Below are 10830 nucleotides of genomic sequence, written 5' to 3'. Positions count from 1 at the left end.
ATGCATCAACAAGCATAAGGGAATAGTTACGGCTGATTCACGACGACTGGAACAGGTATTTATGAATAAACAATTCCCTGTGCCCACAGCTATTTCAGCGTATCTCAGAGGACTTGGCGATGTTCAGGACCCAAATGGAAGCTACTTCCACCTGAGATCTAACATCTATCCCGCAACGGATGGAAGTTACGGCAGAATAAGCGAATGGACGCATAATTGCTACGAGTTTTATCCTGCACCCGCCATCATTACCCAGACTCTACAAAAATTAGTGGAATCCGGCGAGGACGAGACGGCTCCAAGAAATTGGGATGTAGGCAACGAACTAAGATACCGAGGACCAGAAGAAGATAGCGACGAAGAAAACGATTCACCCGAGAGATCACCCGGCACTTCCTGTCAAGGTAAGGACGCGACGCGAATAGCGCACGATCCGCGCCTAGTCGGCGAGGATGTCATGGTGCTGAGATCGAGGGCAATCACCAAGAGCTCGGTCAGAGAGAAGAAGGCCGAAGAAGCAGCGAAGGAACAGGGGCAAGACGTACAACGATGCTCAGGAAAGAAAACCTCCACGCAAGTAGAACCCGATGACGACGACATCGCAGAAGAGGACGAATACGATCTAACTGCAGAAGAACAATCATCCAACGATTAATCTACTAGGCTGGCTGCCACTTCAAAGCTTGAAACGTAAACAGATTCAATTGTTAAGATCGTTGGGAATATCAGAAAAAGGATTCTCCCGAGACGTAGATACGTTCCTGTATAACAATAAAATAATGGAACACGTCTCAACGGTTTTACGCAAGACAAATGTTGACCTTGATTTAGGACCGCACCGATCATTAGCTGGATCTTTAGCTAATATAGCGAAAACGATTCGAAGTGAGAGTGCACCCGTGAACATTGATCGACAATACGCAGATTCGCTCATTAGAGTGGAGTGCGCGTTTGCGTTAAACTCGAAGCTGGTGAACGCCTCCCAGGCGTGTATGTACAGGATTTTCCGTGACAGTGTTCAAGTGAATGGAATAGAGTATCGTCCCTGGTCGTGCTATTCATTTAATAACTACACAGCAGTACCACAAGCATGGATAGAGAACAGGAACCAAATCTTCAACGAAGGAACAGTTAGACTGTGGAACTCAGCGAGATTGGGATCCCAACTACTACCATACTCAAACTTTATTCACCATTTGATGCAGTCGCAAATTAAAAGTGAGATTAAGCAATAATTAAACCATAATAGTACGCAACTGGATCGGAACTCTCGTTCATCTCTGAACAGTTCTCAAGACACCTCAGCCTTCCTCGAAGCCAATCCAAAGTCACCATCGTTGGAATTGGTGGAGACGCCTCAAGATCAAGAGGATCAGTATTGATCACACTGAAATCTCTTCACAATCACAAAACCGTGAATATAAATGCTTATATCTTGTCATCTTCATTTACTAATCTACCATATTTCAATTGTTGCACACGACCACGTTTGCCACACCTCGACAATTTGAAGCTCGCTGATCCAGAGTTCTACACCTCAAGGCCAATCGACATCATATTGGGTGCTGATGTCTATGGTTCCATCATTCTTCCTCAACTCCGACAAGGGCCAAATGGTCAACTCCAACAGCTCAGCTCTCGATCTTTGGATGGTTGGTTCTAGGTCCAATATGCCCTCATCAAGAAGTCTGCTCAAGTGTGTCTCCTCAATACCATGCCACTCGAGAATCTGACCTTCAAAGCCTTCTCGAAAAGTTCTGGGAACAAGAAGAAGTCAAGACCACCTCCGTAAGTCACCTCACTGCTGACGTGCAGGAATGTGAAGACCACTTCAAGACCACTCACTCTCGACTTCCTTCTGGACGATACATGGTAAGACTGCCGAGTCAACTGCCTAATTCGTTTCCGGGGTTTTTTATTTTTTTTTTACTGAGAATTAGCCGATTTTGTTTTTTTTATTTCTTTTACTGTGGGGATTTTCATTTAAAAGGAACAGTAGTTTATTATTTTTTCTGTCACTTGTCTTCTGTGAGTGAATTAGAACCAGAGGTAAGACGACACTCCGTTTTTTTTAATATATATTATTGGAACTTTATCCCTTCTATACCAGAGTCTGAGTTCCACCCCTACTGTCGTTAAAGTACCCTGCTGGTGTGGATACCCGGGGGGTACTGAAGGCACTTTGGGATGGCTCACCCTTCCCTGAAATTTCCTATCTCTCTCAGTTCCACCCCTACTGTCGTTACAGTACCCTGCTGGTGTGGATACCCTGGGGGTACCGAAGGCACTTTGGGGTGGCGCACTCTTTCCTCATTTTTCCGTATTTTTACCTCGTTCACGTGTTCACCCCTACGGTTAGGGAGGCATTCTGCTTGTGTGGATACCCCGGGAGTGCCGAACGCGCCTAAGGGTGAGCCGTCGTGACTCTGTGTCGTAATTGTTCAAACCCTTACCTGGCTGAAGTCCGATATCTGTCTGTTAGGTGTACGTCTTAGGTTCTGGCTGGCGAACAAGTCCGTAAACCCCGTATAACTTTTGAGATCGGATCGCGTTTCATTCCGTCCGTTTTGCCCTGTAAATTCACCGATTTCGAGTCTTTCGCTGTACGAATTTTATAACAGTGCCATTTGTGTTTCCTTGTAAGAGTCGGCAAATATAATTTGTGTGCGTTGATTTTGGCTTTCACTGGTTGTCGCTAACGCCACAGACACCAAGGAACCTTGTCTTCGGCTAGTAGCTACCAGGGTAGGTTCGCTATTCTCCCTTAAAGAATAGCTGGCGCTCGAGTACACCGAGGAAAACTCGTTACACAATGTTAAATATCCTTTTTGATATTCACTGTGACAGAACGACAATGGCCAAAATTGACTCAATTAAATTTAAACAAGAACTTCAGTGTCAGCTAGCAATAGAGAACAACACCAATGCCCCAAATGAAATTCCCTGCCTGGTCAACAACAGTCAGAAGAAATCTATATCGAAGGTCCAACGCAAGTGAGTCTGAACACCAGGACGATAAGGAAGAGTGTAATGAATCCGAATTTTCATATTATTATAATTCAGACATTAAACTATCATCCAAATTTATATTTTCGGCTAATTTGTTCAATGATCGGAGGTTCGCATCCGATCCCTGCTGATATCGCTATATGTCGACGACGCTCCGGGAAATGGATATGATGAATCCCGAAGATTATTGAAAGCGAATGTTGATCCCCACCACCTCTTTAACATTTCCAATCGCTTTCGAAGTTCGGAAGTGATAATACTAACACGTGAATTCTGAGGATAGTGGTTTCCAGACAATGCAGATGGATCCTCACGTCAGCCCGGGTTGCTCAGTTGGGAGAGTACCTGACCGGTAATCGGGGGGTCGTAGGTTCGAATCCTGCTCTGGGTGGTACTTTTTCCAGAATTCTATTCCTGTCTGCATGCCGTTAGAAATATTTATATTAATTTTCATTTCTGTAACACTGAATTGTGGACACTGCTTCAGGTTCGTCCTGTTTCTGTCCCGAATTGATAAGTAAATAGATAAATAAATAGAAATATTGTATTTCCTACATTTCGGGCTCATAGAAGAAAACGGCAAATCGCAATTGAGGCTATAAACCGAGGGGAAGAAAAAATTCGAAGTTTAGGTGAAAAGTTTCGTAACCGATAAAACGGGAAATGTGAAAAAAATGCGGAAAAAACTTGCCCTTGAAAGAACTGATATGATAGAATATCGTTGTTCAGCACATCTTCCTAATTTGTTTGCTGAGGATATAAAGATCCCTGGAAAAGAAGCTATATGGCTCTGGACTAGGCTCATTTTCAAGCAGACATGTTGGACCATCGATTTTTGGGACAAAGACTTCCTAATGAAGACCCAAAAAAAGCATATGAATATTTAATATCTACTAATGCAGATTTCGTCCCCTTTGTAATGGCATTGACCTCTAAGTCTAAGCCATTTCCTGAATTTCTGTTTGGGCCAAGTTTCAGAAAATCGCATCCGATAATTTAGTGGAAATCAGTTACAATATCTGGATCGGATTGGCCTGAAAAGAAACTTTTTCTTTACCTGTGTAACCATTTATTCACAGCAATAGCCTCTACATCTGGAATTGAGCGATATTTCTCTAGCTTTGGAGTGTTACATTCAAAATTGAGGAATAACCTAACGAGGGAAAACGGAGGCACATTGGTATTTTTCTTCAAATATTCGAATTATGATACCAATAAGGAAAAGGAGGATTCAAAATGGATGAATTGGAAAACGGAGAATTCTAAAAAGTTTTAGCTATTTTTTATTATATTGAGGATTACATGTTTTTTTATATTAAGAATTACAAACATAGGTATGTATTTTTTATATTGAGAATTATATATTTTTTATATTTAGAATTACATGTTTTTCAAATTTAGTTTGGAATGAACTATTATTCTTCTTGGTGACCCTTTCGTGATTTTTTTTGAAAATATCCCATAAATATCACTTTTCTGGATATATATCAAAATATCCGATATTTTGATATTTATGAAAAATATCATGATATTTTCGCGGCCTGGTTTCAAGTTTCATTCCCGAAGGAGAAAACACCTGTCGGGTGTATCACGGCGGGTATATCACGTACCAACAGCCGCTCGGTGATGTATATCCCGAAATTACTTACCTCCAGTCGTACGACCCCACAAACCATATGGTAAGGGCTTTACGAAAGTCCAACATAGCCATCCATACGGTATTTGGGGAATTTCGCACGTGCGGTAATTACGTGATGAGAAAGACGGAGTTTATGAACAACTTCGAAACTTCCCACCGCCACAAATTAGAGCACATCAAGAACAATCTGCAACTTCGAATTGAGTTCGTAGCTAATTTCGACGGCTTCGAAGAGGCTAAGTCAGCTTTGGAGCAAACGTCTCCGTACCTTTCTCTAATTCGGGACACCTTCACCGTACAGCGGCGCGAGCAACAAGCCGAAGGCCTCTGTTGTTTGGCTACCTTCGATGGCGACTGGAAACAACACGTCAATTCAACGGCCATCGCCTATCTCCGAGAGGTGATAGATGCGAGACAGTCCTGGAAGGAGGATCCTACCCGCGATGCCGCCCGTCGAATGTACGACGCCGAGCTAAAACTTAAATACTTCAACGACGGGACGACAAGACTACTAGACTACAACCCACTTAAATCACTTGTGTGTTCCAGTAGCCTTATCGACGACGACGACAACCACATGGAAGGTGAACAGCAACGAGGCTTACTGAGATACGCAGTGATGGACTACGACCCAAACCACGTTCTTACTAGAACCTTCACTTTCCAAACCAAAAAACTAGTGTGCTGTGCCTTCCTAAGTTCATAAAGTGAATTTAAGTTCTTTCGACAGTGGATTTCAATCAACTCAAAAGACAGTGACTTTAGTGAATAGTGCTTTATCCTGAAAAGGATTTCGCTAAAATGGCCAGTGCTGCGAGTGCCAGTGCGAAAAGCAGGAGAATCCCTACGGCCTCGAGATCCGAGGAAAGTGTCGCGACCGTGCTGGGTACGCCAGTTAAATTTACTGAGAGTGACGAGGAAGATCCGCGAAAGATAGTGGACGTTTGCACCCAAAATCTGACGGTGATTCGGGACTTTTTGATCTCTTGTAAAGAAAGCGTCGGTAAAAAACAAAACTGCCTTATGGCAGTGGACTTCAACGAGGCCTACAGTTCCTCCTAACTGCACCTTCCGCCAATTCCGCATGTTCTATTGACGCAGAACGAATAACTGAACTAGTGAAATCCGCGCCAGCTGAAAATCGGGGTAGTGATCCGGGCATTTCCGCGCCGACGCCGACACCGGCACCGTCGTTCAGTGAAGTGGCCTCAAGAAATGTGAAATCGACCGCCAAAATAGTGCGTCCGACGGCAACGCAGAAAAAGCACAAAGTAATTATAAAACCCACCGCCGAGTGTACCGAAATAAAATGTGCAGAGGACACTAAAAAATTGCTTATGTCGAAAAAACCGCAGGATTTTAATGTTCGCGTCGATCGAATCATAAACATGCGCGAAAATTCCATCCTGGTGGAATCCACATGCCCCTCTGTTTTAAAACTGGCTGACTCCGCGTTACTAAAATCTTTAAATCTCAAGGCCAGTCCGTCCACAAAAACTGGCCTCGAATGCAAATACTAGATGTTCCGGAATACAAGACCGCGGAAGAACTCGCGAGAGACCTGGACATACAACCACTTCCCGAATCAGTGCCCGAGGATTTTGTCGAGAAGATGTTTAAATATGGCCGGAAACAGGGGAACTCAACAACTTCCTGGATCGTGGAATTGCACCCAGCGGCGAGGAGTCACTTCGCAAAAGTAGGGAGAATCTTCACGGCCTGGAGATCAAACGGCATTCGCGACTTCCGCCTAGTATCCCGCTGCTTCCAATGCCAACGGTTCGGGCACATATCAAAATACTGTAAATCCACCAAACAGTGTGGATACTTCGCCTCAACGGAACATGATTGTGATGTTCGCGATAATCCCGCTAAACATAAGTGCGCGAATTGTGTTCGTGGTGGCGCGAAAGAGGTGAATCATCACACTGCCCAGGATTGCTGCCCGATCTACAAACATAGGCTGCAGGACTTTGTAATGAATCCCAGTTTTCTGAGGAAAATTGGAATTCATTTTAGTGCATTCCTTCCGTTTTACATTTCCGTCTTTGAAAATATTTTAATTCTCGAATATTCCGTACGTTCATTCCGATAGGCAGAGTAAATGTAAAAAACCGTTTATCTGTGTTTAACGTTGTTTTTCTTGCATGCCGTTGAAGATTTCGACGTTTTTCATCTGTTGATATGCGATAAACCGGAGCTGACGACGTTTTTCATTCTTGTCGCATTCTGGAATTTTCAGATTTTTCCGTGAGGGGGGATTTGCCTATAAAAGCAACTTTTTAACTTTTGCTCGTTTACTTCAGTACTTCGACTTTTGACTTTTCGCTCGGTAGATTCAGTCTTCAATGTGGTGACTTCTGATTTAGATCCAGCTCTTTTTACTTCAATTAGTTTATGCTCCGTATTTTCTGAGTTTCGCCGTTTGAGAAGAATTTTGTGTTGCATCAGTGCGTTTAAGAATTAATTTTTAGTTTTTCTTTTCTTCTCTTTGATTTTCCGCGAGTGCCTTAAACAAAGGAGGTAGGTCCCCGTCTGTACCGTTCAGTTTCTTTGATAGACTTACACCAGTTGCTTCTTTTGACACTGCTGTACTGTATCGTTATCTGTTGTATTTTATCGTTCTTTACCCTGTTTCGCGAGTCTGACTTTTCCCTTCGCTATCAGTCATGGTGCGCAAGCCCTTGGGGTACTGAAGGGAAGGTCCCGTCAACCCCCTGTCCGCGTTCCGCGTCATAAATGTTGAATCCGAAATCTCTTCTTTCCTATCAGTCATGGCGCGTTATAGCCCTTGGGGTAGAGAATAAGAGATACCGCCCGCCGTCAGTGAAATCCCGTAGTTGCGCTAAAAATAGACCTTTTCTTCGCTATCAGTCATGGTGCGTTATAGCCCTTGGGGTGGCGCATGGAAGTCTCGAGTAGACCCGCCCTAGTTGTGTTTCATTTCCGGAGAAATACAATAACATCCCGATACCGTATAGCAAGTCCTTAGTATTCGTTCCGTCAGTTCTTGTTGGCGCATTTTAATGAACCTTTGATTTTTCACTGCGCCTGGTATAAACTTTGTAAAGTGCTCGTGACCGGACAGAATTTCCCCGAATGTATGTTCGCTTATAGATTCGCTCATATTTTATATCACACATATCTCCCTTGTACATATAATCAGTTTCCGAAGGTTTGAATAAACTTTTACACAATTCGATTTTGACTACTTCGTTATCGCTACCACCCTAGATAGCAGCGAACTCTGTCTTCGACTAGTAGCTACTCTGGTAGGTTTGCTATTCTTCCTATTGAAAAGAATAGCTGGCGCTCGAGATTAGTATTCTCCGACGTGACCGCGTTAGGAAAAATGAAAAGAAAACACCTGTCGGGTGTATCACGGCGGGTATATCACGTACCAACAGCCGTTCGGTGATGTATATCCCGAAATTACTTACCTCCAGTCGTACGACCACACAAACCATATAGTAAGGGCTTTAAGAAAGTCTAACATCGCCATCCATACAGTATTTGGGGAATTTCGCACCAGATTTTCATTCTCTGAATAATCTTCCTGTTGTGTAGTGGTTTTTCGATATTTTTCCTGATTTTCCTGCGGACTTTATTAGAACATTTCATTTCTATTTGTTTTTTGTTGCCTTTATTTTCGAACTTCTTTTATTTTGCGTATTAGAACTGTTTTTGTTTTCCGTTACCTTCGAACTATAATTTTAATTTTTGATTTTATTCAAAAAACTGTGAGAGTGCACACCACAATGGCCAGACGACTGGATGTACGAGAAGTGGAAGACGTCCGATACAGATCGAACGTAGATTCCTACCTGGTGCTAAGCGAGTAAGTACTAAATATATTAATTATATGCAATAATATTATAACTGTATACATTTATCGTTGAACCCAAATTACTGCTTTTTCAACATTCTCGATCCCCCATTGCTATCCAAAAACTGCGTCATATTATTATTGAAAATGCTCTTTTTTCCATTCTATTATCACAACGTACATCATTCGCTATTATTATTTTCGTTTTCTTTTATAATAATAACAACATCCATTGAAGTAGCGATTCTCATCTGTTGCTCGCATTCGTTATTTGTTATTTATACCGAGATATTAACACTCAATCGCAATCGATGAAAATGCTGTTCTCGTTTTCAGATCCTTAACGGCCTTCAAAATAGCGGATACAATGCGCATAAAATTCGACCGAACAACGAAGCCCTGTTATAACTCTAAAATTCTCGGTGTGCTGAGGGAGAGATACGGTTTTAAGTACCACCGAGATGAAACTCTCGGTGGATACGGCATATATAACACCTTCGTGCTGGCGCTAAACGAGCACAGATCAATTCCCGTAGGAATAAAAGTACTTCATCAGTACCGTTTTGCGAGCCGCACTGGACACATTGCGGGATGACAGCAAAACAGTTACGCGACGGCACGCAAACTGAAACTGTTCGCCGAAGATGCATCCGCAGTATGGCGCAAAGTGGATAGCTTCGTCATGGATAAACGGGAGCACTCCGCCACCGTGAGGGAGCAACCCTCCAGCATCTCCGTTAACGCCACCACCCCAACCGTCATCTGCCTCGCCGGAACCGCCAACTCCAGCAGGGAAGACACTGGTACTATCGTCATGGCTGGCCTCCAAGATCAGGGCTCAACCCAATCTCCGGCTGTGGTCACCCAGTTTTCGGGCTGAAGTGATCGCACAGCTACCAAACACCGTGGAGGGCAAACGTCGGATCCGACTGAAATTCCGGTTTCCCTCCGGCACTGTCCGCCGTCTTTGGGTACCAGTAGACTGAATCCACCCCAGTTAGGAAACTGCAGCATGAGCGATTCAGAATTCCTAGACCGACTCGACGAGGAGATGGGCTTTGTCGATCCGTTCGAAGACAATGTAGCCGAACCGGAATATCCTCCTCGTCACGTGTCGTTGCCGCTGGGAGCAGCCAAAGCCTTTGGTCGATTCTGATCGATTTATGGCATAAAAAATTTGAGACCAAAAAAGTCCTCCACCGCCACTTTCAAGATACACCCTGTATATTTTATGGTCGCAATCGATTCTATGACCCTCAAAGGTCATACGTACCAAATTTCATCGAAATCCGACCACCCCATCCTTAAGAAGTATGCACACCCCTGGTTATTAAAGCATTACACCCCTACTACAATACTCCTGAATGCATATAACCCGTTTTCTATTAATTTTAGATCACTATACATCACTATTCCCCATATATTAACCCACCCAGGGCCCCTTCTGCCCCCCTTCCCCGTTAGAGTGTTGATATTACTAAAAATTTAGCATTGCTATTACTCGTAATCTATTCATAATATTACCGTACCTATTAGTTCAAAAGATTCGCAATTGTAACTAACATATATCTACCAAGTTTGATCGAGATCGGCCCAGTAATAAGGGAGATAGAGGGTCTTTTTTACCAAGACCAAAAGGTCGATAACTCAAGAACCGCTGAAGATATCCCCATAAATAAGATATCAAAATAGTCTCCTTGAAATGCAGATTCTACTTACCAAGTTTGATGAAGATCGGCTCGATAGGAACCGAGATATAGAGTGTCCCTTGAAAACTGAAGATCATCAATAACTCCGAAACTACTGAATATATCGCTGCACCTGGAGGTTCAGATGACTCGCTATAAAAAATGCATTCTTCGTACCAAGGTTGGTCGCGATCGGTTGGAAAACGAGCGAGATACAGGGTGATCATTGTCAGAGCAAAAGGTCAATAACTCCGAAACCGCTGGATATCCAGCTGTACCTAAGGGTTTCAAAGATGCGTCTTTCGACGTTGAATCCACCCCCCAAATGTCATCGACATCGGCCGAAGGATAAGGGAGAAAATAGGGAAACCTTGAAAACACAAAAACGTCTATAACTCCGAAACCGTTTGGAATCCAGCTGTACCTAAGGGTTCAAAAGAACTATCTTGACGAAAGGAATATCCTCACCAAGTTTCATGGCGATAGGACACATAATAAGCGAGATATTGGCAAAACCTTGTAAAAACAAAAAATCTCCACAACTTCTATAATTTTCAAGATACAGAATAATTATGTTACTCTTTCTCTCGACGATCCTGATCGATTCATGGCATAAAAAATTTACGACCCAAAAAGTCCTCCACCGCCACTCTCAAGATCCACCCTGT

Source organism: Coccinella septempunctata, chromosome 9 (assembly GCF_907165205.1).
Source record: "Coccinella septempunctata chromosome 9, icCocSept1.1, whole genome shotgun sequence".
Lineage (NCBI taxonomy): Eukaryota > Metazoa > Arthropoda > Insecta > Coleoptera > Coccinellidae > Coccinella > Coccinella septempunctata.
The sequence above is the reverse complement of the archived record's forward strand: the minus strand, read 5'-3'. Positions refer to the sequence as shown.